This window comes from Amblyraja radiata, chromosome 9 (genome assembly GCF_010909765.2).
Source record: "Amblyraja radiata isolate CabotCenter1 chromosome 9, sAmbRad1.1.pri, whole genome shotgun sequence".
NCBI classification, from domain to species: domain Eukaryota; kingdom Metazoa; phylum Chordata; class Chondrichthyes; order Rajiformes; family Rajidae; genus Amblyraja; species Amblyraja radiata.
This window is the reverse complement of record NC_045964.1, coordinates 219,104-242,575: the sequence shown is the minus strand read 5'-3', so window position 1 is coordinate 242,575 and position 23,472 is coordinate 219,104. Positions and strand designations below refer to the sequence as shown.

Here is a 23,472-nt window from a genome sequence, read left to right as displayed (position 1 = left end):
CAGCACTTTGTGAAACGTCACCTATCCATGTTCTCCAGAGATGCTGCCTGACCCGCTGAGTTACTCCAGCACTCTGTCTCCTTTTGTGTAAACCAGCACCTGCAGTTGCGAGTTTCTCTATATTTGGACCCCAAGTTTATAGCACAGTTGTTCCTTCACTTGGTGCATGAGTCCAGGCAGCTTCTAAAACAAGCTGCCAAGAGTTCTAGTTCTCTGCCGGCAGTTTCAACTTCACAACCTCCACTGTGTTATTGCATTTCCTGTTTGATAGTTCTTTAGTTTAATTTAGTTTAGTTTACAGATGCAGCAGGGAAACAGGTCCTTCGGCCACCAAGTCCAGCAATCCCCGCACATTAACACTATCCTACACTACATGAACGGAACTGTATACAAAATGAATCTCACTGTACCTTGGTATATGTAATAAATAAAGTACTACACACACTAGGGACAATTTTACATTTACAGCAAGCCAATTAACCGACAAACCTGTACGTCTTTGGAGTGTGGGAGGAAACGGAAGATTTTGGAGAAAACCCACGCAGTTCACGGGGAGAACGTGCAAACTCCGTACAGACAGCACCCGTAGTCGGGATCGAACCCGGGTCTCTGGCGCTGCATGCGCTGTAAGGCAGCAACTCTACCGCTGCGCCACCGTACCATCCCAAACGAAGCACCCAACGTGGGGGTCGAACCCACGACCCTGAGATTGAGAATCTCATGCCCTACCCACTGAGCTAGCCGGGCTCTCAGCACAGAGCACATTAGCTTTTCTCTGTACCTCAGTGCACCTGACAATAAACTAAACTAACTAACTAAAACTGTGAGATGCCAAAAATGCTGTAACTTGATCCTCTTGATCCTCTCCTCCTCACAGCCCATCCCGCTTGGAATAACTCTATCATATATAATGTTATTTAATAAGCTTCAATCCCTGTGTTAATCTAGCGATAATAGAGTTTATATTCATCTCTGTAATATTGCTGTCCTCAGCCCCAACCCCATTGCAACATGTTCTTTCATTGCAGCTTAGCTTGTCCAAGTTGGAATTTCAACTCACTCATGCGTCTATCTGCATAGATCTCGACTCATCGAAACTCAACAAGCCACATCCTGTCCCACTCTGAATTCTGCATGATCAGAGTGACCACAATCCCTCAGCATGGTAAATGGATATCCCTCATCCTTACATAAACATACCAATATCCTCGTTACATTTTTGAACCAGAAAAGACATACAATGTTGCATTGATTACCAATGGTAGGCCAGAGGGTTGGCACATTTCTGAAAGAAGTCTCCAGTGCTGGAGTAACTCCGCGGGTCAGGCAGCGCCTCAGGAGAACATGGATAGGGGACATCCATTACACCCCAGCAGTATGAACATTGACTTCTCTAACTTCAGATAGCCCTTGTTTTCTCTCTCCATCCCCTCCCCTTCCCAGTTCTCCCACCAGTCTCACTGCCTCCGCCTACTTTCTATCTTTGTCCCGCCCCCTCCCCTGACATCAGTCTGAAGAAGGGTCTCGACCCGAAACGTCACCCATTCCTTCTCTCCAGAGATGCTGCCTCACCTGCTGAGTTACTCCAGCATTTTGTATCCCCCCTTCGATTTAAACCAGCATCTGCAGTTCCTTCCTACACATGGATAGGGGACATTTTGTGTCTGCATTGAATGTCCCCTATTCATGTTCTCCAGAGATGCTGCCTGACCCGCTGAGTTACTCCAGCACTCTTGCGTTTTCTTTTGTAAACCAGCGTCTGCAGTTCCTTGATTGTACATGGAATTTTTGAAAATTCCAGTGAAGGAGGACAAATGAAGATGTAAAAAGAATGAAGAATGAGTCTGGGAGTAAACCTGCACATTAAATAAAAACAGACAGGAAAATATGTTCCAGGAGCATCAATATCAAGATAAGACCATGAAATAAATTATGTGAAATTGGGAAATGGCAGTGGTTCCAAACAATTATTTTGAATCTGCCTTCACAGTAAAGAACATTAATAGTTGCCCAATAATAGATCCTCCAGGCAGCGCAGAGATAAACATGTGTAGGGAAGAACTGTAGATGCTGATCTACAGCGAAGATAGACACACATTGCTAGAGTAACTCAGCGGGTTAGGCAGCATCTTTGGAGAAAAGGAATAGGTGACGTTTCGGGACGAGACCTAGAATTTAGAAGATTGAGGGGGGATCTTATAGAAACTTACAAAATTCTTAAGGGGTTGGACAGGCTAGATGCAGGAAGATTGTTCCCGATGTTGGGGAAGTCCAGAACAAGGGGTCACAGTTTAAGGATAAAGGGGAAATATTTTAGGACTGAGATGAGAAAAACATTTTTCACACAGAGAGTGGTGAATCTCTGGAATTCTCTGCCACAAAATGTAGTTGAGGCCAGTTCATTGGCTTTATTTAAGAGGGAGTTAGATGTGGCCCTTGTGGCTAAAGGGAGAGAAAGCAGGTGCAGAATACTGAGTTGGATGATCAGCGATGATCATATTGAATGGCGGTGCAGGCTTGAAGGGCCGAATGGCCTACTCCTGCATCTATGTTCCTATGTTTCAGACTTCATCATAATTTGTGTCTATCTACAGTGACAAATAGGCAGCGAAATAATATTAAGTCTAGGGGTATTAAGTCAACATGGATTTGTGCCTGGAAGGTCATGTTTAACTAATCTTCTTGAATTTTTTGAAGATGTTACTCGGGAAATTGATGAGGGTAAAGCAGTGGATGTTGTGTATATGGACTTCAGTAAGGCCTTTGACAAGGTTCCTCATGGAAGGTTGGTTAAGAAGGTTCAATGGTTGGGTATTAATGGTGGAGTAGCAAGATGGATTCAACAGTGGCTGAATGGGGATGCCAGAGAGTAATGGTGGATGGTTGTTTGTCAGGTTGGAGGCCAGTGACGAGTGGGGTGCCACAGGGATCTGTGTTGGGTCCACTGTTGTTTGTCATGTACATCAATGATCTGGATGATGGTGTGGTAAATTGGATTAGTAAGTATGCAGATGATACTAAGATAGGTGGGGTTGCGGGTAATGAAGTAGAGTTTCAAAGTCTACAGAGAGATTTATGCCAGTTGGAAGAGTGGGCTGAAAGATGGCAGATGGAGTTTAATGCTGATAAGTGTGAGGTGCTACATCTTGGCAGGACAAATCAAAATAGGACGTACATGGTAAATGGTAGGGAATTGAAGAATGTAGGTGAACAGAGGGATCTGGGAATAACTGTGCACAGTTCCCTGAAAGTGGAATCTCATGTAGATAGGGTGGTAAAGAAAGCTTTTGGTGTGCTGGCCTTTATAAATCAGAGCATTGAGTATAGAAGTTGGGATGTAATGTTGAAATTGTACAAGGCATTGGTGAGGCCAATTCTGGAGTATGGTGTACAATTTTGGTCGCCTAATTATAGGAAGGATGTCAACAAAATAGAGAGAGTACAGAGGAGATTTACTAGAATGTTGCCTGGGTTTCAGCAACTAAGTTACAGAGAAAGGTTGAACAAGTTAGGGCTTTATTCTTTGGAGCGCAGAAGGTTAAGGGGGGACTTGATAGAGGTTTTTAAAATGATGAGAGGGATAGACAGAGTTGACGTGGAAAAGCTTTTCCCACTGAGAGTAGGGAAGATTCAAACAAGGGGACATGACTTGAGAATTAAGGGACTGAAGTTTAGGGGTAACATGAGGGGGAACTTCTTTACTCAGAGAGTGGTAGCTGTGTGGAATGAGCTTCCAGTGAAGGTGGTGGAGGCAGGTTTGTTTTTATCATTTAAAAATAAATTGGATAGTTATATGGATGGGAAAGGAATGGAGGGTTATGGTCTGAGCGCAGGTGTATGGGACTAGGGGAGAATACGTGTTCGGCACGGACTAGAAGGGTCGAGATGGCCTGTTTCCATGCTGTAATTGTTATATGGTTATAGGGGTAGCACAGTGGTGCAGCTGGTAGAGCTGCTGCTGCACAGTGCCAGAGATCTGGGTTCGATCCCGACCTCGGGTGCTGTCTGTGTGTGGAGTTTGCACGTTCTCCCTGTGACCGGCTTTCCTCCCACATGGCAACTCCCACAAACACAGGTTTGTGTGGCTTCCCCCTGATGCCCATTGACTTGAAGTTTACCAGGATTCCTTGGCCATAAACTCCATCACAGTCAGGGGCAACAAGTATCTCAGAACTTCTCAGAATCATCTCAGACACACGTGTGGGTTTTGGCAATGATAAATCCAGCATGTCAAAACCCACGTTGGCCGTTGGTGAGGATCGCTCATCCATTCAAGAAAGAGGCTGAAGAAGTGTCCCGATCCAAAACGTCACCTATTCCTTTCCTCCAGAGATGCTGCCTGACCCATTGAGTTGGCAGCAACAAGCAGAGATAGCTAGACACCCTGATCACCAAGGGATGAAAGGTTTCGACAGTTAAAGGAGTGCAGAGTTCAGGAAGAGAATGAACATTTGCATTGCTTGACGGCAGAACCAGATCAGCTCCATTATCAGTAATGTGTCACCTGAGTCATGGAGTGTGGATACAGCGTGGAAACAGGCCCTTCAGCCCAACTTGCCCACACTACCCAACATGTCTCATCTACCCTAGCCCCACCTGCCTGCGTTTGGCCCATATCCCTCTAAATCTGTTCTATCCATGTATCTGTCTAAACGTTTCTTAAACATTGCGATAGTCTCTGCTTCAACTGAATGTTTGAATGAAATATATTTTATTATCACACGTGACATGTCACAGTGAGATTCTTTGTTGAGCGTACCCAAGTATGCAAATAGCCGCCACATAAAGGGCACCAAAAATGTTACAGAGTATTCCATTTAGTTCCCAATGGTCCCGCTTTGATCTCTTGGTGGTCTCCTCATGCCGGCTCCTCCTTTATTATTGTTGCCCCCACGTCATGTCCCCCTTTGTTATTGGCGACGTGTCCTCGACTGAATCCGGCACCCACGCTGCTCGTCCCCGACTGCCAAGACATGGGACATGTTGGACAGTGTGGGCAAGTTGGGCCGAAGGGCCTGTCTCCACGTTGTATAACTCCATGACTCAGGTAATAAATGAGTCACAATATAGCCCATCTGGTTCTACCGTCAACTACCTCCTGTGGCAGCTCGTTCCCTACTACCACCAGCCTCTGTGTGAATAAGTGACCTGAGTGGGAGGGTGGGCAAGGTTATGCAGTCCGCTATCCAGGTATAGCATGTGACAACAACCTGACCTTATTAGTCACACAATCTCTTGCCAAAGGCAAAAGGAAAAACAGATCCATTTTGTGTAAAGAAAACCCAAGACAAGCAATGTCTGTGATATGTCACTCCACTAGGGCGGCACGATGGCGCAGCGGTAGAGTTGCTGCCTCACAGCGCCAGAGACCCGGCTTCCATCCCGTCTACGGGCGCTGTCTGTATGTTTGTACGTTCTCCCTGTGACTATGTGGGTTTTCTCCAGGTGCTCTGGTTTCCTCCCACACTTCAAAGACGTGCAGGTTTGTCGTTTAATTGGCTTCTGTAATTCTCCCTGGTGTGTAGGATAGAATTATTGTACGTAATCGTTAGACAGTGTGGACTCGCGGGGCTGAAGGGCCTGTTTCCCCGCTGTATCTCAAATAAAAATTGTTTTAAACTTCCAGACCTCCTAACTTGAAGTTGTTAGTTCGGAGGCTTGGCTACAAGTTGGTACGTGGTCACTGACACATCAGTGTGGGTTCAGCGACTGGATGTCACGGTTTTCAGACTTGGGTACCTTGCCGTGCAAACTATTCGAAGAATTGAGGCATGAATTAGGAACTATGAACTCTTAGTCAAAAACAACATTTTAAGACACTGTTGAATGGGATAGTGGAGGATGGAGTTAAAGGGAAAGGGTTTCTTAAATGTGTGAGCGTAGAGACAGAGGGGTGTAAAATGAGGGTAGAAGCAATAGGTAGCAAGGTGAAAAGTAAAATTGGCAGGCAGACAAACCCAGGGCAAAAATCAAAAAGGGCTACTTTTCAACTTAATTGTATAAGGGGTAAGAGTGTTGTAAAAACAAGCCTGAAGGCTTTGTGTCTCAATGCAAGGAGCATTCGTAATAAGGTGGATGAGTTGAATGTGCAGATAGCTATTAATGACTATGATATAGTTGGGATCACGGAGACATGGCTCCAGGGTGACCAAAGCTGGGAGCTGAACATCCAGGGATATTCAATATTCAGGAGGGATAGAGAGAAAGGAAAAGGAGGTGGGGTAGCGTTGCTGATTAGAGAGGAGATTAACGCAATGGAAAGGAAGGACATTAGTTTGCAGGATGTGGAATCGGTATGGGTAGAGCTGCGAAACACTAAGGGGCAGAAAACGCTGGTGGGTGTTGTGTACAGGCCACCTAACAGTAGTAGTGAAGTTGGAGATGGTATCAAACAGGAAATTAGAAATGCGTGCGACAAAGGCAAAACCGTTATAATGGGTGACTTCAATCTACATATTGGCAGGGGTGCTGAGGAAGAGGATTTTTTGGAATGTATGTGGGATAGTTATCTAAATCAACATGTAGAGGAACCAACGAGAGAGCAGGCTATTTTAGACTGGGTATTGAGTAATGAGGAAGGGTTAGTTAGCAGTCTTGTTGTACGTGCCCCCTTGGGCAAGAGTGACCATAATATGGTTGAGTTCTTCATTAGGATGGAGAGTGACATTGTTAATTCAGAAACAATGGTTCTGAACTTAAAGAAAGGTAACTTTGAGGATATGAGACGTGAATTGGCCAAGATTGACTGGCAATTAATTCTAAAAGGGTTGACGGTGGATATGCAATGGAAGACATTTAAAGACTGCATGGATGAACTACAAAAATTGTTCATCCCAGTTTGGCAAAAGAATAAATCAGGGAAGGTAGTGCATCCGTGGATAACAAGGGAAATCAGGGATAGTATCAAAGCGAAGGATGATGCGTACAAATTAGCCAGAAAAAGCAGCATACCGGAGGACTGGGAGAAATTCAGAGACCAGCAGAGGAGGACAAATGGCTTAATTAGGAAAGGGAAAATAGATTATGAAAGAAAACTGGCAGGGAACATAAAAACTGACTGCAAAAGTTTTTATAGATATGTGAAAAGAAAGAGATTAGTTAAAACAAATGTACGTCCCTTGCAGTCAGAAACAGGTGAGTTGATCATGGGGAACAAGGATATGGCGGACCAATTGAATAACTACTTTGGTTCCGTCTTCACTAAGGAAGACATAAATAATCTGTCGGAAATAGCAGGGGACCGCGGGTCAAAGGAGTTGGAGGAATTGAGTGAAATCCAGGTTAGCCGGGAAGTGGTGTTGGGTAAATTGAATGGATTAAAGGCCGATAAATCCCCAGGGCCAGATAGGCTGCATCCCAGAGTACTTAAGGAAGTAGCTCCAGAAATAGTGGATGCATTAGTAATAATCTTTCAAAACTCTTTAGATTCTGGAGTAGTTCCTGAGGATTGGCGGGTAGCAAACGTAACCCCACTTTTTAAGAAGGGAGGGAGATAGAAAACGGGGAATTACAGACCAGTTAGTCTAACATCGGTAGTGGGGAAACAACTAGAGTCAGTTATTAAAGATGGGATAGCAGCACATTTGGAAAGTGGTGAAATCATTGGACAAAGTCAGCATGGATTTACAAAAGGTAAATCATGTCTGACGAATCTTATAGAATTTTTCGAGGATGTAACTAGTAGCGTGGATAGGGGAGAACCAGTGGATGTGGTGTATCTGGACTTCCAGAAGGCTTTCGACAAGGTCCCACATAAGAGATTAGTTTACAAACTTAAAGCACACGGCATTGGGGGTTCAGTATTGATGTGGATAGAGAACTGGCTGGCAAACAGGAAGCAAAGAGTAGGAGTAAACGGGTCCTTTTCACAATGGCAGGCAGTGACTAGTGGGGTACCGCAAGGCTCAGTGCTGGGACCCCAGCTATTTACAATATATATTAATGATCTGGATGAGGGAATTGAAGGCAATATCTCCAAGTTTGCAGATGACACTAAGCTGGGGGGCAGTGTTAGCTGTGAGGAGGATGCTAGGAGACTGCAAGGTGACTTGGATAGGCTGGGTGAGTGGGCAAATGTTTGGCAGATGCAGTATAATGTGGATAAATGTGAGGTTATCCATTTTGGTGGCAAAAACAGGAAAGCAGACTATTATCTAAATGGTGGCCGACTAGGAAAAGGGGAGATGCAGCGAGACCTGGGTGTCATGGTACACCAGTCATTGAAAGTGGGCATGCAGGTGCAGCAGGCAGTGAAGAAAGCGAATGGTATGTTAGCTTTCATAGCAAAAGGATTTGAGTATAGGAGCAGGGAGGTTCTACTGCAGTTGTACAGGGTCTTGGTGAGACCACACCTGGAGTATTGCGTACAGTTTTGGTCTCCAAATCTGAGGAAGGACATTATTGCCATAGAGGGAGTGCAGAGAAGGTTCACCAGACTGATTCCTGAGATGTCAGGACTGTCTTATGAAGAAAGACTGGATAGACTTGGTTTATACTCTCTAGAATTTAGGAGATTGAGAGGGGATCTTATAGAAACTTACAACATTCTTAAGGGGTTGGACAGGCTAGATGCAGGAAGATTGCTCCCGATGTTGGGGAAGTCCAGGACAAGGGGTCACAGCTTAAGGATAAGGGGGAAATCCTTTAAAACCGAGATGAGAAGAACTTTTTTCACACAGAGAGTGGTGAATCTCTGGAACTCCCTGCCACAGAGGGTAGTCGAGGCCAGTTCATTGGCTATATTTAAGAGGGAGTTAGATGTGGCCCTTGTGGCTAAGGGGATCAGAGGGTATGGAGAGAAGGCAGGTACGGGATACTGAGTTGGATGATCAGCCATGATCATATTGAATGGCGGTGCAGGCTCGAAGGACCGAATGGCCTACTCCTGCACCTAATTTCTATGTTTCTATGTTAATTGGTTTGGTGTATGTGTCAATTGTCCCTAGTGTATGTCGGATAATGTCTATGTGCGGGGATCGCTGGTCTGTATTGACTCGGTGGGCTGAAGGTCCTGTTACTGTGCTGTATTAAACAAAGGTACATTGACACCAGTGCTGCCTCTCAGTAACTCTACATTGCATTAGTGATGCTGCACTGTAGCTGCATCTGCACTCAGCTGGATGTAACGTTTCACTTTAGTTTAAACCAAGCATCTGCAGTTCCTTGTTTCTTCATCAGCAATCTGCCCTGATCCAACCACATAGACACATTGGCCATGCGAACACACCACGTCTTCACAAAGCCGAGGATACTTGGCATATCTTCACTGACACTTACCAATTTCTACAGAAGCTCTATAGATCACACTGTCCAGATACATCGCAGCTTGGTAGGGCAACTGTTCTGCTCAACACCGCAAGAAATGACACAGAGACATGAACGCAGCCCAGTCCTTCACACAACAGCCGCCACCACATGACTCCAACTGCACTTTGCCTCGGGTCAACATGGCCAGAGATCTTTCACACCCAGGTCATGTGCTCTCTCATGCCTCTCCCATCGGGCAGAAGATACACAAGTTTAAAAACAGACATCGCCAGATTCAAGAACAGTATCTTCCCTGCTGATGTCAGGCTCTTGAACAAACCTCTCTCTCGCTAAGGATGAAAACCTGATCGTCCAAACTTCCTTGTGCATCCCTTGTACTAAGTTTGGCTTGCTGTTGCGTGTAAGCACATTAATGAATACATTGGTACACCTTGTAAACATAGAAAATAGGCGCAGGAGGAGGCCATTCGGCCCTTCGAGCCAGCACCGCCATTCATTGTGATCATGGCTGATCATCCCCTATCAATAACCCGTGCCTGCCTTCTCCCCATATCCCTTGATTCCATTAGCCCCTAGAGCTCTATCTAACTCTCTTAAATCCATCCAGAGATTTGGCCTCCACTGCCCTCTGTGGCAGGAAATTCCATAAATGCACAACTCTCTTGGTGAAAAAGTTTTTTCTCACCTCAGTCTTAAATGACCTCCCCTTTATTCTAAAACTGTGGCCCCTGGTTCTGGACTCGCCCAACATTGGGAACATGTTTCCTGCATCAATAGTCTGCATGGTCAAGCTGGAATGGGTGTAGAGATGAATTACGAGGATGTTGCCAGCACTCAGAGGCCAGAGCTATAGGGAGAGGTTGAGTAGGCTGGGACTCTATTCCTTGGAGCACAGGAGGATGAGGGGGGGGATCTCATAGAGATGTACGAAATCATGAGGGGAATAGATTTGGTAAACGCACAGAATCTCTTGCCCTGGGTAGGGGAATCGAGGACCAGAGGACATAGGTTGAAGATGAAGGGCAAAAGATTTAATAGGAACCTGAGGAGTAACCTTTTATATACAAAGCGTGGTGGGTATATGGAACGTGCTGCCGGAGAAGACAGCCAGAGGGAAGTAGTTGAGACAGGTACCATGGCAATGTTAAAGAGATATTTAGACAGGTACATAGATACAAGATACAAGAGACAAGAGACATTTATGTACCAATTGGTAAAGTGAAATGTGTGGTCACCATGCAGCCATACGAATAATAAAGAGCACAGAACACGATGTCTTTAACATAGACATCCCCGCACAGCAGGGTCAAAGATTCCCACTGTGAGGGAAGGCACCAAAATTCAGTCATCCTCCTCTGTTGTCCTCCCATGGACGGGGGGGGGGGCTCCCGAACCCACCGCTGATGCCGCTATGGGCGGCCCGATATTCAGGCCCGCTCGCCGGGGTGATGGAAGTCCGACATCGGGACTGGAGGTCATCCTCAGCGACCCGGACATCTGAATCGGCCACCTCCTACCGGAGTCCGCGGCTCCCGAAGTCCACAGGCCGCGCTGGGTGGAGATTCAATGCTGGCGGCCCTCGGCAAAGGCCCCAGAACTCTGCGGTGTTGAAGTCAGCTCCGCCCGCACTGGAAGCTCTCCAAACCACAGCTCCGATGTTGAAGCAGCGGGCCCAACACTCCGGAGCTTCAACGGCGATCCAGATAAGCAATCGCCCGCTCCGCGATGTATCCAGCGTTGCGCCGCCGCTGCTGAAGCTCTGGTCCGGGTCCGCGGCAGGAAAGGCCGCTCCAATCCAGTTGGTAGGCCGCGCGGAGGGGGGCGAGGACGCGATTCGGAGAATAGTCGCATCCTCACCAGGAAGTGACTGGGAAACGGTTTCCCCCTTACCCTACCCCCCTCCCCCACATAGAAAAGCTAAAGAAACTAAAGAAACATACTTTACAACTAACTAAAATTTAAAAAAAGACAGAAAAACAGTCAGACTGTAGGCAGAGGCTGCCATCAATGCGGCACCCCTAGTGGCCTATTTAGGACAAGTAGGACAGGTTTAGAGGGATATGGGCCAAAAGCAGGCAGATGGGACATGTTGGTCAGTGTGGGAAAGTTGGGCTGAAGGGCCTGTTTACGTGCTGTATGACTATGACTCATACAGACACCAGTCTAACTAACAGAGTCAATATGCAGAGCACTGTATGATAAAAATATATACAGCCAGTCGAGAAAGTGTATCAGATTCTGTTGAACTACAATATCAGCCCGACTCCTAAAATAGAATAATGGAAGTTTTACCACTGAGTTTATGCTCTTTGGTACGAAAAACACAAACTGCCGACAAAACCGGTCACAAACCCAGAGAAAATTACTCATAATTTGACTATGTGATGATTTTGCTCAGTTATAATACTTGAAAGAAGCTCCAAAAATTAAACTGGACACAAGGAGCCAAGTAGAAACACCTCCACTTCCTTAGAAGGTTTAGGAGGTTCTGCATGTCCCCTACAACTCTCACCAACTTCTACAGATGCGCCGTAGAGAGCATTTCATCGGGATGCATCACAGTTTGATTTAGGAACAGCTCCATCCAAGACCGTAAGAATTTGCATCGGATTGTGGACGCAGCCCAGACCATCACACAAACCGACCTCCCTTCCATTGACTCCATTTATACCTCACGCTGCCTCGGCAAGGCCAGCAGCATAATCAAGGACCAGTCGCACCCTGGCCACTCCCTCTTCTCCCCTCTCCCATCAGTCAAAAGGGAGTAGAGTATAGAAGAGTAAAAACGCACACCTCCAGATTCAGGGACAGTTCCTTCCCAGCTGTTATCAGGCAACTGAATCATCCCACCACAACTAGAGAGCGGTCCTGAACTACTATCTACCTCACTGGTGACCCTCGGACTATCCTTAATTGGACCTTAATTTCACACAGAGAGTGGTGAATCTCTGGAACTCCCTGCCACAGAGGGTAGTCGAGGCCAGTTCATTGGCTATATTTAAGAGGGAGTTAGATGTGGCCCTTGTGGCTAAGGGGATCAGAGGGTATGGAGAGAAGGCAGGTACGGGATACTGAGTTGGATGATCAGCCATGATCATATTGAATGGCGGTGCAGGCTCGAAGGGCCGAATGGCCTACTCCTGCACCTAATTTCTATGTTTCTATGTTTCTATGACCCTGCTGGCTTAACCTTGCACTAAATGTTAACCCCTTATCATGTATGTGTACACTGTAAATGGCTTGCTTGTAATCATGTATTGTTTTTCTGTTGACTGGATAGCAGGTAACAAAAGCTTTTCACTGTACCGCACGTGACCGTAAACTAAACTGAACTGAACTGAAATATTCTCCAAGATGTAGAATAATTTTTAAATTAACTATGTACCCCATTGAGAGGGGCAAAGTTTAAAGGAGATGTGCGGAGCAAGTATTTTATATGCAGTGTGATAAGTGCCTGGAACGCACTACATGGGGTGGTGGTTGAAGCAGATATATTACTGGCATTGAAAAGACTTTTGCATAACCATATAGATATGCAGGGAATGGAGGGAAATGGGTTATGTGCAGGTAGATAAAGGGGCTGTCCCACTTTCACAAGATAATTCACCAATTCTCCCAAGTTTTCCCCTTGATTCAAACTTGCAGAATGTTCGTAACGAGTCCGTAGGAGTTCGTAGATATATCGTAGCGGCTCGTTATGCTAGCCGTAGGTACTCGTGGCATCAGGTAAGTCGGGACGTTTTTTCCAGCCCGATAAAAAATGTCCACGAGTAAAAAAATGGTCGGGATGAAAGATTTTATTCGTAAGGAGGGCATCGAAATAGTAGTGGGAATTCGTAGACATACTCGTAGGAGTTCGTGAACATTTTCGTGGAAGGTCGTAGGAGTTCGTAGATTACCACAATCTTGATTTTGTTTTTAGGTCCTTCAAACTCGGCAGAGGTTTTGAATTAAGTCGTGAAAGTGACTTGCCCTTAAGTGTTAGTCTTGGCACCATGTTCAGCACAGAAATTGTGGGCCGAAGGGCCTGTTCCTGAGCTGTTCTATGTTCCATGGTTTTTTATTCTAGCTGCCAACTATTTTTATGTAATTTCTATGCAATGGAGATTGTCTGGCAGTAGACAAAATGCTGATTAAAATTGCTGATCTGTTGTTTACAAATTAGTGTTTGGCTGCAATAATCGGTTGCCTTCTTTACTTTACAGGGGATGCATTACATTGAACCTTGGAACTGATTTGAAATACAACTTAACAGCTTAGTAAAAGATAATTTTTTTTGTGGTTTTCAAATTATTCAAAATATATAAATTTGTGTTCAGGTTTGGCAAAAAACTAAAACTCTACATATTCTTTCCAAATTGCATTTCTCACAATATTTTGGAAGTATTGGAGCCTCTACACACAAAGTATTTGTAGAAGTATTTAAAACATGGTCCATTGTAGATCAGTCATACACCATGGAAACTGGCCCTTTAGCCCAAGTTGCCAATGCCGACCAACTATATTAGTTGCAACATATCCCGCCAAACCTGTCCGATCCATGTACCTGTCTAAATGTTTCTTAAATATTGCGATAGTCCCTGTCTCAACTACCTCCTCCGGCAGCTTGTTCCATACACCTTTATGTAAAATTGTAGTTCTACTTTGTATTGCAAGATTGATTATGACAGCACTTTGAATCTGACATTCAGAGACAGAAAGTCAAGAGTATTTTATCTGAATTAGGAGCCAATGCCTCAGGTAGTAAATGCAGAACCAGTAAATGCAGTTTGTTAATGTTGCCAAACAATGTTTACGGATTGACGAAATGTGAAGGAACTGCAGATGCTGCTTTAAACCGAAGAGAAGAAGGGTCTCGACCCGAAACATCACCCATTCCTTCTCTCCAGAGATGCCACCTGTCCCGCTGAGTTACTCCAGCATTTTGCGCCTATCTTTAGGCATTGACCTCTTCTGAACCTCAACTCAGAAGGTCCAACATCTACAACCAATTAATCCCTGACTGAACAGCAAGCTGTGCTGGAAATATTTTTTAAATTCCCTGCATATTGCAGGCTCATTGTAATAGAGTGATACAGCAGGGAAACAGGCCCTTTGGCCCAACTTGCCCATGCCGACCAAGATGCATAGAAACTTACAAAATTCTTAAGGGGTTGGACAGGCTAGATGCAGGAAGATTATTCCCGATGTTGGGGAAGTCCAGAACTAGGGGGCACAGTTTAAGGATCAGAGGCAAGTCTTTTAGGACCGAGATGAGAAAATCATTTTTCACACAGAGAGTGGTGAATCTGTGGAATTCTCTGCCACAGAAGGTAGTTGAGGCCAGTTCATTGGCTATATTTAAGAGGGAGTTAGATGTGGCCCTTGTGGCTAAAGGGATCAGGGGGGTATGGAGAGAAGGCAGGTACAGGATACTGAGTTGGATGATCAGCCATGATCATATTGAATGGCGGTGCAGGCTCGAAGGGCCGAATGGCCTACTCCTGCACCTATTTTCTATGTTTCTATGTTTCTATGCCCCATCTACACTGGTCCCACCTGCCCGCGTTTGGCCCATATTTCTCCAAACCTTTCCTATCCATGTACATGTCCAAACGCCTTATATATGTTGTTTTAATACCAAACTATATCATCATTCAGCCACTATAAATAATAGAAAATCTAGTATTTTAATTTTAATACCTTGCACTAAATGTTATTTCCTTTATCCTGTACCTGTACTCTGTGGACGGCTTGATTGTAATCATGTATTGTCTTTCCGCTGACTGGATAGCACGCAACAAAAGGCTTTTCAGTGTACAACTAAACTAAATTTTATGAATCAAATCAAACTGCCACTTATTAGTTATTGATCGCAGTGAGAGTATAACTTAAAATGTTACACTGTTTTAGCACCAATTTTGGAATGTTGCTGGGATCAATACAAGCAAGGCCTCAGTGGCCCAGTGCCCAGAAGTTGCGTGCCCAATTACAGCGGGCTTCTGCCTGATTTTCTTATGAAAACAATGCTCATCACAGACAGATAAGAAGCCAGCCACGATTCTGCAAAGTTCTTGCATGCAACCTGAAGCATTAGGACAGGAAGCAGCTTGGTTCAGCTCAGACACATGCAGGAAAGCCCCTTGAACAGTTTCAGATCATCGTAGGTGAGCTGGACCCTTTGGAACAGGCCCAGAATGTCTCCTGAAAACTACTTGCTACAAAACAGTGACATCCCAAATCAGCCAGATATCCTGAAGAAGGGTCTCGACCCAAAACATTACCCATTCCTTCTCTCCAGAGATGCTGCCGGACGCGCTGAGTTACTCCAGCTTTTTGTGTCTACTTTCAAATCACTTAAAGGCAGGATCATGCCACAATGTACAACAACGCATATGGAAGATTCACAAGCTTAGATAAACCAAAGGCAACGTGTTTTTCAAAAGGTGTGAGATCCATGATGGATCCCGTGTACCTGCGACACATTCACAGGTATTATTGCAACGTTTAACGCAGGTACTACCATGCTTCACAGGTGGTTTAAAACTGAATAAGGGGGGGGGGGGGGGGGGGGGGGGGGGGGATGACAAATGGGATAGTCGAGGATGGAGTTAAAGGGAAAGAAAGTAAAGGGATGGTTAATGACCCCAGAATTAACGGGAAAGGAAGTTCACAAAGGGATAGGAGAGTATGGCCAAGTGTTATAGGGATCGATGTGAAAGGTGAGATGTGTAAGGAATTAAAAGTATTGTATACGAATGCGCGAAGTATAAGAAGTAAAGTAGATGAGCTTGAGGCTCAGTTAGAGATTGGTAGATATGACATTGTGGGGATTACTGAGACGTGGCTGCAGGAGGATCGAGCCTGGGAACTTAATATTCAGGGTTATACATCCTATAGAAAGGACAGGCAGGTGGGCAGAGGAGGGGGGGTAGCTCTGCTGGTGAGGGATGGAATTCAGTCCCTTGCGAGGGGAGACATAGGGACTGACGAGGTAGAGTCACTGTGGATTGAGTTGAGGAATTGTAAAGGCAAGAAGACACTAATTGGTGTTATCTACAGATCCCCAAATAGTAGCCCGGATGTAGGGTATAAGGAGGAGTTAAAACTGGCATGTAACAAAGGTAATGCCACTGTTGTGATGGGGGATTTCAATATGCAGGTAGACTGGGAAAATAGTAAGATTAAACGAGAACTTACCAGTTTGAAGTTTGATCTGTATTTTATGAGGAGTTACGATGAGGGATTACGTGAAGAACCCGCTCAGTGCGCAGGCGCGGCATACTTCCAAGCAGCGGTGTGGAATCACAGATAGACACAGTTATTTTGAAGTAAACATAGTAAAGATAAGGAGACATCAATTTATTAGTTTGATCCATATAATGAGGGTGGGAGCGGAGGGCACGTAATCCCTCATCGTAACTCCTCATAAAATACAGATCAAACTTCAAACTGGTAAGTTCTCGTTTAATCTTACTATTTTACTTCGGAGTCACGTGAGTGACTATGTGAAGATTTCAAAGCTCTGTGATTTCAAACCGTGTAACAGTTTCATTTCACTCACTGCCGAAGTTCTTGAGGGAGGAAGTGTTATCGTAATGAACCAATGAGTCTATTTGTAGAAAAACACAATGGTATTTTTTAAACAATAACAACAAAGAATTAAGTTGCTCCCCTGGGCTTAAATTAAATATTTGCAGTTCGTAAATCTTTACTGCAAATAAACCAGGTTTTGCCAACGGCTTATTATAAAATTTCTGAACGGTCTTTTCCCTTCCCACCATCCTGCTGTAGCCAGGATGTGGTCTATAGGCATGTCCATTCTTTAGCCGTTGACATGGATGCTGCCCTGGTGGAATAAATTTTGTACATGTTAGTGTTTATCCCAGCAGTTTCTAGCACCTGCTTGAGCCATCTCGCAATGGTTTGGCTCGTACCCCACCATAAGGTTTTTGTGACTGACCCACAAGGCTTTTCATCTCCCTCGAATATTCTGGTTGTGTCTATGTAGGATAGTAGGTGGGTCATGGCACATAACCGTGGTTCTGGTGGGTAAGCCACGACTGGATTAGGTGTTCCTGGTCTGCTCTGTTTGACCAGTCGCTGGATAACGACAGATCTGGTCTGGAGCTGTGATCATGTTGTCCAGTCGCAATAGGTGTAGTGACTGGACCCTCTGAGCGGATACAAGTGCCATCAACATGAGCGTCTTTAGTGTAGCTTGCTCGAGGCGGGGGGATAAGGCTGGTGGCCATTCCCTGAGATATGTCAGGACCACACTGATATCCCAAATATGGGTATACCTGGGCTTAGGGCTTGATATTGTAAATGCCCTTCATCAGTTTTACCACCAGTGGATGGGATCCCATCGCCTGTTGTCCTGGCGCTGGTTTGAGATAAGCAGAAAGAGCACTCTGCGCTGTGTTGATGGCACTGTAGCTGATCCCTACATCGTGGTGTAGATAGGCCAGGAACTCCAGTATGTTGGTGGCTGTGGCTGTTGCGTATGTTGTCCATGTTTCCTGGCAGTACTTCTCCCTTTTTTGATGCTGGTTAAGTACTGCCTCTTGGTGGATGTTCGAAGGGATGCCGACATGGTGGTGATGGTTTGTTTGGACAATCCCAGTTCCAGGTAAGGTCTGTTCAAACTTGCAACCCAGGCGTTTAATTTTCTCATGGCATGGGTGTTTAGCTTACCTGGTAGGTAAGTAGCTGATAGCCAAATATGTCTTTCGACATACCATTGCCAAATCATGTTGACCAATTTGTCGCATGATAATGATTTTATGCCACCCATATGGTTAATATAAGCCATCACCGTAGTATTTATCAATTTGTAACCGAACATGCAAGTGCTGCATATTAGATAAATATGCTTTTAAACCATAAAAGGCGCCCAACATCTCTAGATAGTTAATGCCCAGTGTAAGTAGTAATGATGACTCTAGTTTAGTCCATCTACCACTTGTGCTGGATATGGAGTTAGTCGCTCCCCAGCCTTGAGCACTGGCATCTGTTTGAATAACTAAAGTAGGGTTAGTGATAAAGATAGGGCTGAAACTATGCCAAACGTTTTTCTGCCCACCACTGTAGCTCTGATATTGCTTCAGTGGGTAAGTCCATGACACGATCATAGTGACCTGTATGTCGTTTTATTGCCCGTACCTTTGCTCTCTGTAAATTTTTTGATAGTGCAAAGGTCCGAATTGTGTAGCCGGAAATGCTGCTGCCATTTCCCCAATTACTCTTGCTACGTGTCGAATAGTTGGTCGCTCGTTGACCATTAATTTGTTGCATGATTGTGCTAATTCAACCATTTTTGCTTTTGGCAAGGTAACAGTCATATGGACTGAGTTAATTGTGAAGCCCAGGTAGTCCATGATAGTGGATGGCTTCAACTTAGATTTATCTGGATGTAGGACGAACCCCAGAGTTTCGAGGAGCTGTTTTGTAGCTGATACTGCTGCCACAGCCAATTCCATCGTTTTCCCTACTATGAGAATATCCTCCAGATATGTCATGACAATATGTTTTTGTTTTCTTAGTATTGCCATGGCTGGGTTCAATATTTTGGTGAATAATCTTGGGCTGAAGTTCGCCCATAGGGCAATGCTTTGTACCATCCAGATAAATTTTAGGTATCTGCGATGATCCTTGTACATGGGTACTAGATAGTAAGCATCTTTAAGAAAAATGCTTGCCATGAAGTGTCCTTTGGAATTCAGTTGTTTGGCAGTAACATATGTCTCCATTTTGAAATGTATATACTTAACAAATTTGTTTAGTGATGTTAAGTCAATGATGATGCGACAGACACCATCTTTTTGGTTTTAGTGAATATATTCGATACAAATTCCAAAGGTTCATGTTTGGTCTTTTCGATGACCCCCTTTGTGATAAGTCTCACCAGTTCAGCTTGTCCCTCACGTTTCTCTTTGACGGAGGGAGAAATACCCTTTGGGGCCATTGTTGAACTGGCGGCGTTTTTTCTGACATGAATTGTATTTTATATCCTGTAATGTTGTTGAGTATATACTTGTCACTCGTGACCATACCCCATGCTTCTTTAAACAAGTGTAATCTCCCCCCTGTTAATAAAGCACCCTTATTCTCTATATGCTGGTAGGGACCAGACCCACCTACCTCCATGGTTATTGGCGATTCTGTTTCTTCATTTTCCTGAAGATTTTGTTCTGACGTGCTGGCGATGTTGGGGGGGAGGCGCATTTTCCAGAGGGTCCGCTGCGGGCCCTGATCTGAAAGATCTTTGGGGATAATGTGCAGACCCCAAGCGTTCACCAGTCCCATATTGCGGACGTCGACTGATGGATGCCGTGGGGTGCTGCTGCTTGGGTATCGGAGGTCTTGGTTTGCTCGTCCCGGGGCCTGCCCTCATTAGGCCGAAGGTTTTTGATGCTTCCTGCATCTCCTTCAGTTTTTTATTGAAATCTTTCCCAAATAGCAGCGCGTCCGTCTCCGCAGCTGGGGCTTTACACAAGCCAGCAAATTTGGGATTGAGGGCAGGTCTTATGTTTCCCTCTGGAGATTGTTGATCTCAAATTGTGTGGTACACATTAATGCCAGCACATCCTGCTGGCAGGTATCCATCTCCGTGGTCTCCACGGAACGAGCAAAGGCTGTGATGGCTGACGTCAGGAGCCATAGGATCCGCTGTAGCTTGAGTTCTTGGGTCTGGATGTGTGACCCACATGCCCCCAGATTTGGCTGTTGACACTTTTTACTTTGAGGGCCTCACCGTTTTCTGGTGCTGTGTTGTTTCAGCACCTCAGCGAGCACCTTTTCCAGTAATGGTTGATGCTGGCCGCCATTCTTGGTTCCAGCGGTGCTCCAGCCCGTGGGGTTGCTACAAGCGGTCCATCACACCCAACAGCTCTTCATGTTCCTGCACCCCTGGCATACTCCCGAATTCGTCCGCCTGCCCCTGTTCCAGACCAGCCCAGCCCTGGTCACCAATGCTAGCCTCCAGTAATGAGGGAGCAGAGGGCAGTGCATGAAGCACTGTGGAGGGGGTGCCTGACCTCCCTCCGCGAGAGCGCTCTTTCTGCGCATCTCGCTGGAGCTGCTCCAATTGCTGTTGGATGCAGCTCAGGCGGCTGTCTCTCCTCCATTTAGGTGGAGACATGTCCCCGTCCGACGAATCGGACGCCACCGGCCGGATGCCTGTTCGGATGGCTAGACATCCAGCCCGCAGTTCAGGCACTAGCGGGACTGGGCTCGGCGCGGTGATGGGGATAGCGGAGCGACCGGTAATTGTTCCTACCGCCTGTTGCTGCCCTCCCTGCAATGGAACGCTCCTCCGCTGGAGTCGAGCGGGGGACAGGTTCTTCTGGAGCTTTTGTGCCTTGTAGATGCGAGAGCGCCCCTCAAGCAGCGCGTCTCGCAGGCACCTGCTCCGTGAGCCGCTCCAGCGGCTCAGGCGGCTCTCTCTCCCCCCGTGCGGGTGGAGAGATGTCCCGTCCGACATCGGGAACACCTGCCGGATGCCTCTCGAGTGGCTATGCGTCCAGCCCGCTGCTTCAGGTACTAGCGGACTGGCCTCGGCACGGTGTCGGGGAATTACGGAACACCGGGTAACGCTCCTACCGCCTGTTGCTGCCCCCCTCCCCAACGGGAAAACGGGGGACAGTTTTGTTCCAGAGCCTTTTTCTCTGCCTGTAAAATACACAAGCAGAAAAAGGCTCACCTGTAAAAGAAAACCCGACCTCAGGGTACTCACCTGACGGTCCGGTTCATCCTGTAACGGGAGTGCCTAACTCCCGTGGCAGCCGCTGTTGCACTGCTGGCGTAATGCCGCGCCTGCGCACTGAGCGGGTTCTTCACGTAGTCACTCACGTGACTCCGAAGTAAAATCAGGTTGGTTCAGGACCCCAAGAAAGAGAGTTTGTAGAATGCCTTCGAGATGGATTCTTAGAGCAGCTTGTAATGGAACCGACCAGAGAAAAGGCAATTCTGGATTTAGTGTTGTCCAATGAACCAGATTTGATAAGAGAACTCGAGGTAAAGGAACCGCTTGGAGGTAGTGATCATAATATGATTAGTTTTAATCTGCAATTTGAGAAGGAGAACGTTAAATTGGAAGTGGCAGTGATGCAGTTGAACAAAGGGGATTATGAAGGCATGAAAGGGGAGCTGGCCAAGGTAGACTGGAAAGGGATCCTAGCAGGAATGACGGTGGAACAGCAATGGCAGGAATTTCTGGGCATAATCCGGGAGACGCAGGATCATTTCATTCCAAAAAGGAAGAAAGATTCTAAGGGGAGTAGGAGGCAACCGTGGCTGACAAGAGAAGTTAGGGATAGAATAAAACTAAAAGAAAAGATGTATAACACAGCAAAGAGTAGCCGGAAGCCAGAGGATTGGGAAACTTTCATAGGACAACAGAAGGAAACAAAACGGGCAATACGGGCTGAAAAGATGAAGTACGAGGTGAAGCTGGCCAGGAATATAAAGAAGGACAGTGAAAGCTTCTTTAGATATGTTAAGGGAAAAAGAGTAGCAAAGTCAAATGTGGGTCCCTTGAAGGCAGACATGGGTGAAATTATTATGGGCAACAAGGAAATGGCAGAAGAGTTGAACAGGTACTTCGGATCTGTCTTCACTAAGGAAGACACAAACAATCTCCCAGATGTACTGGAGGACAGAGGATCTAAGAGGGTAGAGGAACTGAAATAAATTTTCATTAGCCGTGAAATAGTATTGGGTAGGCTAATGGGACTGAAGGATGATAAATCCCCTGGGCCTGATGGGCTGCATCCCAGGGTCGGTGTTGGGGCCGCAACTATTTACCATATACAGTGCATTGAGAAAGTATTCAGGCCCCTTCACTTTTTCCACATTTTGTTACATTACAGCCTTATTCTAAAATTGATTACATTCATTTTTTTTAATCATCAATCTACGCACAATACCTCATAATATAAAAGCGAAAACAGGTGTTTAGTAATTTTTGCAAAATAATTAAAAAGAAATAACTGAAATATCACATTTACGTAAGTATTCAGACCCTTTGCTGTGACTCTCAAAATTGAGCTTCGGTGCATCGTGTTTCCATTGATTATCCGTGAGATGTTTCTACAACTTGATTGGAGTCCACAAGTGGTAAATTAAATTGATTGGACATGATTTGGAAAGGCACAACCTGTCTATATAAGGTCCCACCGTTGACAGTGCATGTCAGAGCAAAAACCAAGCCATGAAGACAAAGGAATTGTCCGTAGACCTCCGAGACAGGATTGTGTCGATACACAGATCTGGGGAAGGGTATAAAACAATTTCTGCAGCATTGCAGGTCCCGAAGAGCACAATGGCCTCCGTCATTCTTAAATGGAAGAACTTTGGAACCACCAGGACTCTTCATAGAGCTGGCCGCCCGGCCAAACTGAGCAATCGGGGAGAAGGGCCTTGGTCAGGGAGGTGACCAAGAACCCGATGGTCACTCTGACAGAGCTCCAGAGTTCCTCTGTGGAGATGGGAGAAACTTCCAGAAGGTCAACTATATTTGCAGCACTCCACCAATCAGGTCTTTATGGTAGAGTGGCCAGATGGAAGCCACTCCTCAGTTAAAGGCACATGACAGCCCGCTTGGAGTTTGCCAAAAGGCACCTAAACAAGATTCTCTGGTCTGATGAAACCAAGATTGAACTCTTTGGCCTGAATGCCAAGTGTCACGTCTGGAGGAAACCAGGCACCGCTCATCACCTGGCCAATACCATACCTACGGTGAAGCATGGTGGTGGCAGCATCATGCTGTGGGGATGTTTTTCAGCGGCAGGAACTGGGAGACTAGTCAGGATCGAGGGAAAGATGAACGGAGCAAAGTACAGAGAGATCCTTGATGAAAACCTGCTCCAGAGCGTTCAGGACCTCAGACTGGGGCGGAGGTTCACCTTCCAACAGGACAACGACCCTAAGCACACAGCCAAGACAACGCAGGAGTGGCTTTGTGACAAGTCTGTGAATGTCCTTGAGTGGCCCAGCCAGAGCCCGGACTTGAACCCGATCGAATATCTCTGGAGGGACCTGAAAATAGCTGTGCATCGACACTCCCCATCCAACCTGACAGAGCTTGAGAGGATCTGCAGAGAAGAATGGGAGAAATTACCCAAATACAGGTGTGCCAAGCTTGTAGCGTCATACCCAAGAAGACTTGAGGCTGTAATCACTGCCAAAGGTGCCTCAACAAAGTACTGAGTAAAGGGTCTGAAT

The 23,472-nt window shown here is 45.8% G+C and overlaps 1 non-coding gene across 1 annotated transcript; it reads right to left on the bottom strand.

Annotated features, from left to right (window-relative positions):
- Positions 1-674: 674 nt before the first annotated feature.
- On the bottom strand, positions 675-747 carry trnae-cuc. Its single transcript has one exon. It is a non-coding gene; the product is annotated as a tRNA-Glu (tRNA).
- Between the last annotated feature and the right edge of the window lie 22,725 nt (positions 748-23,472).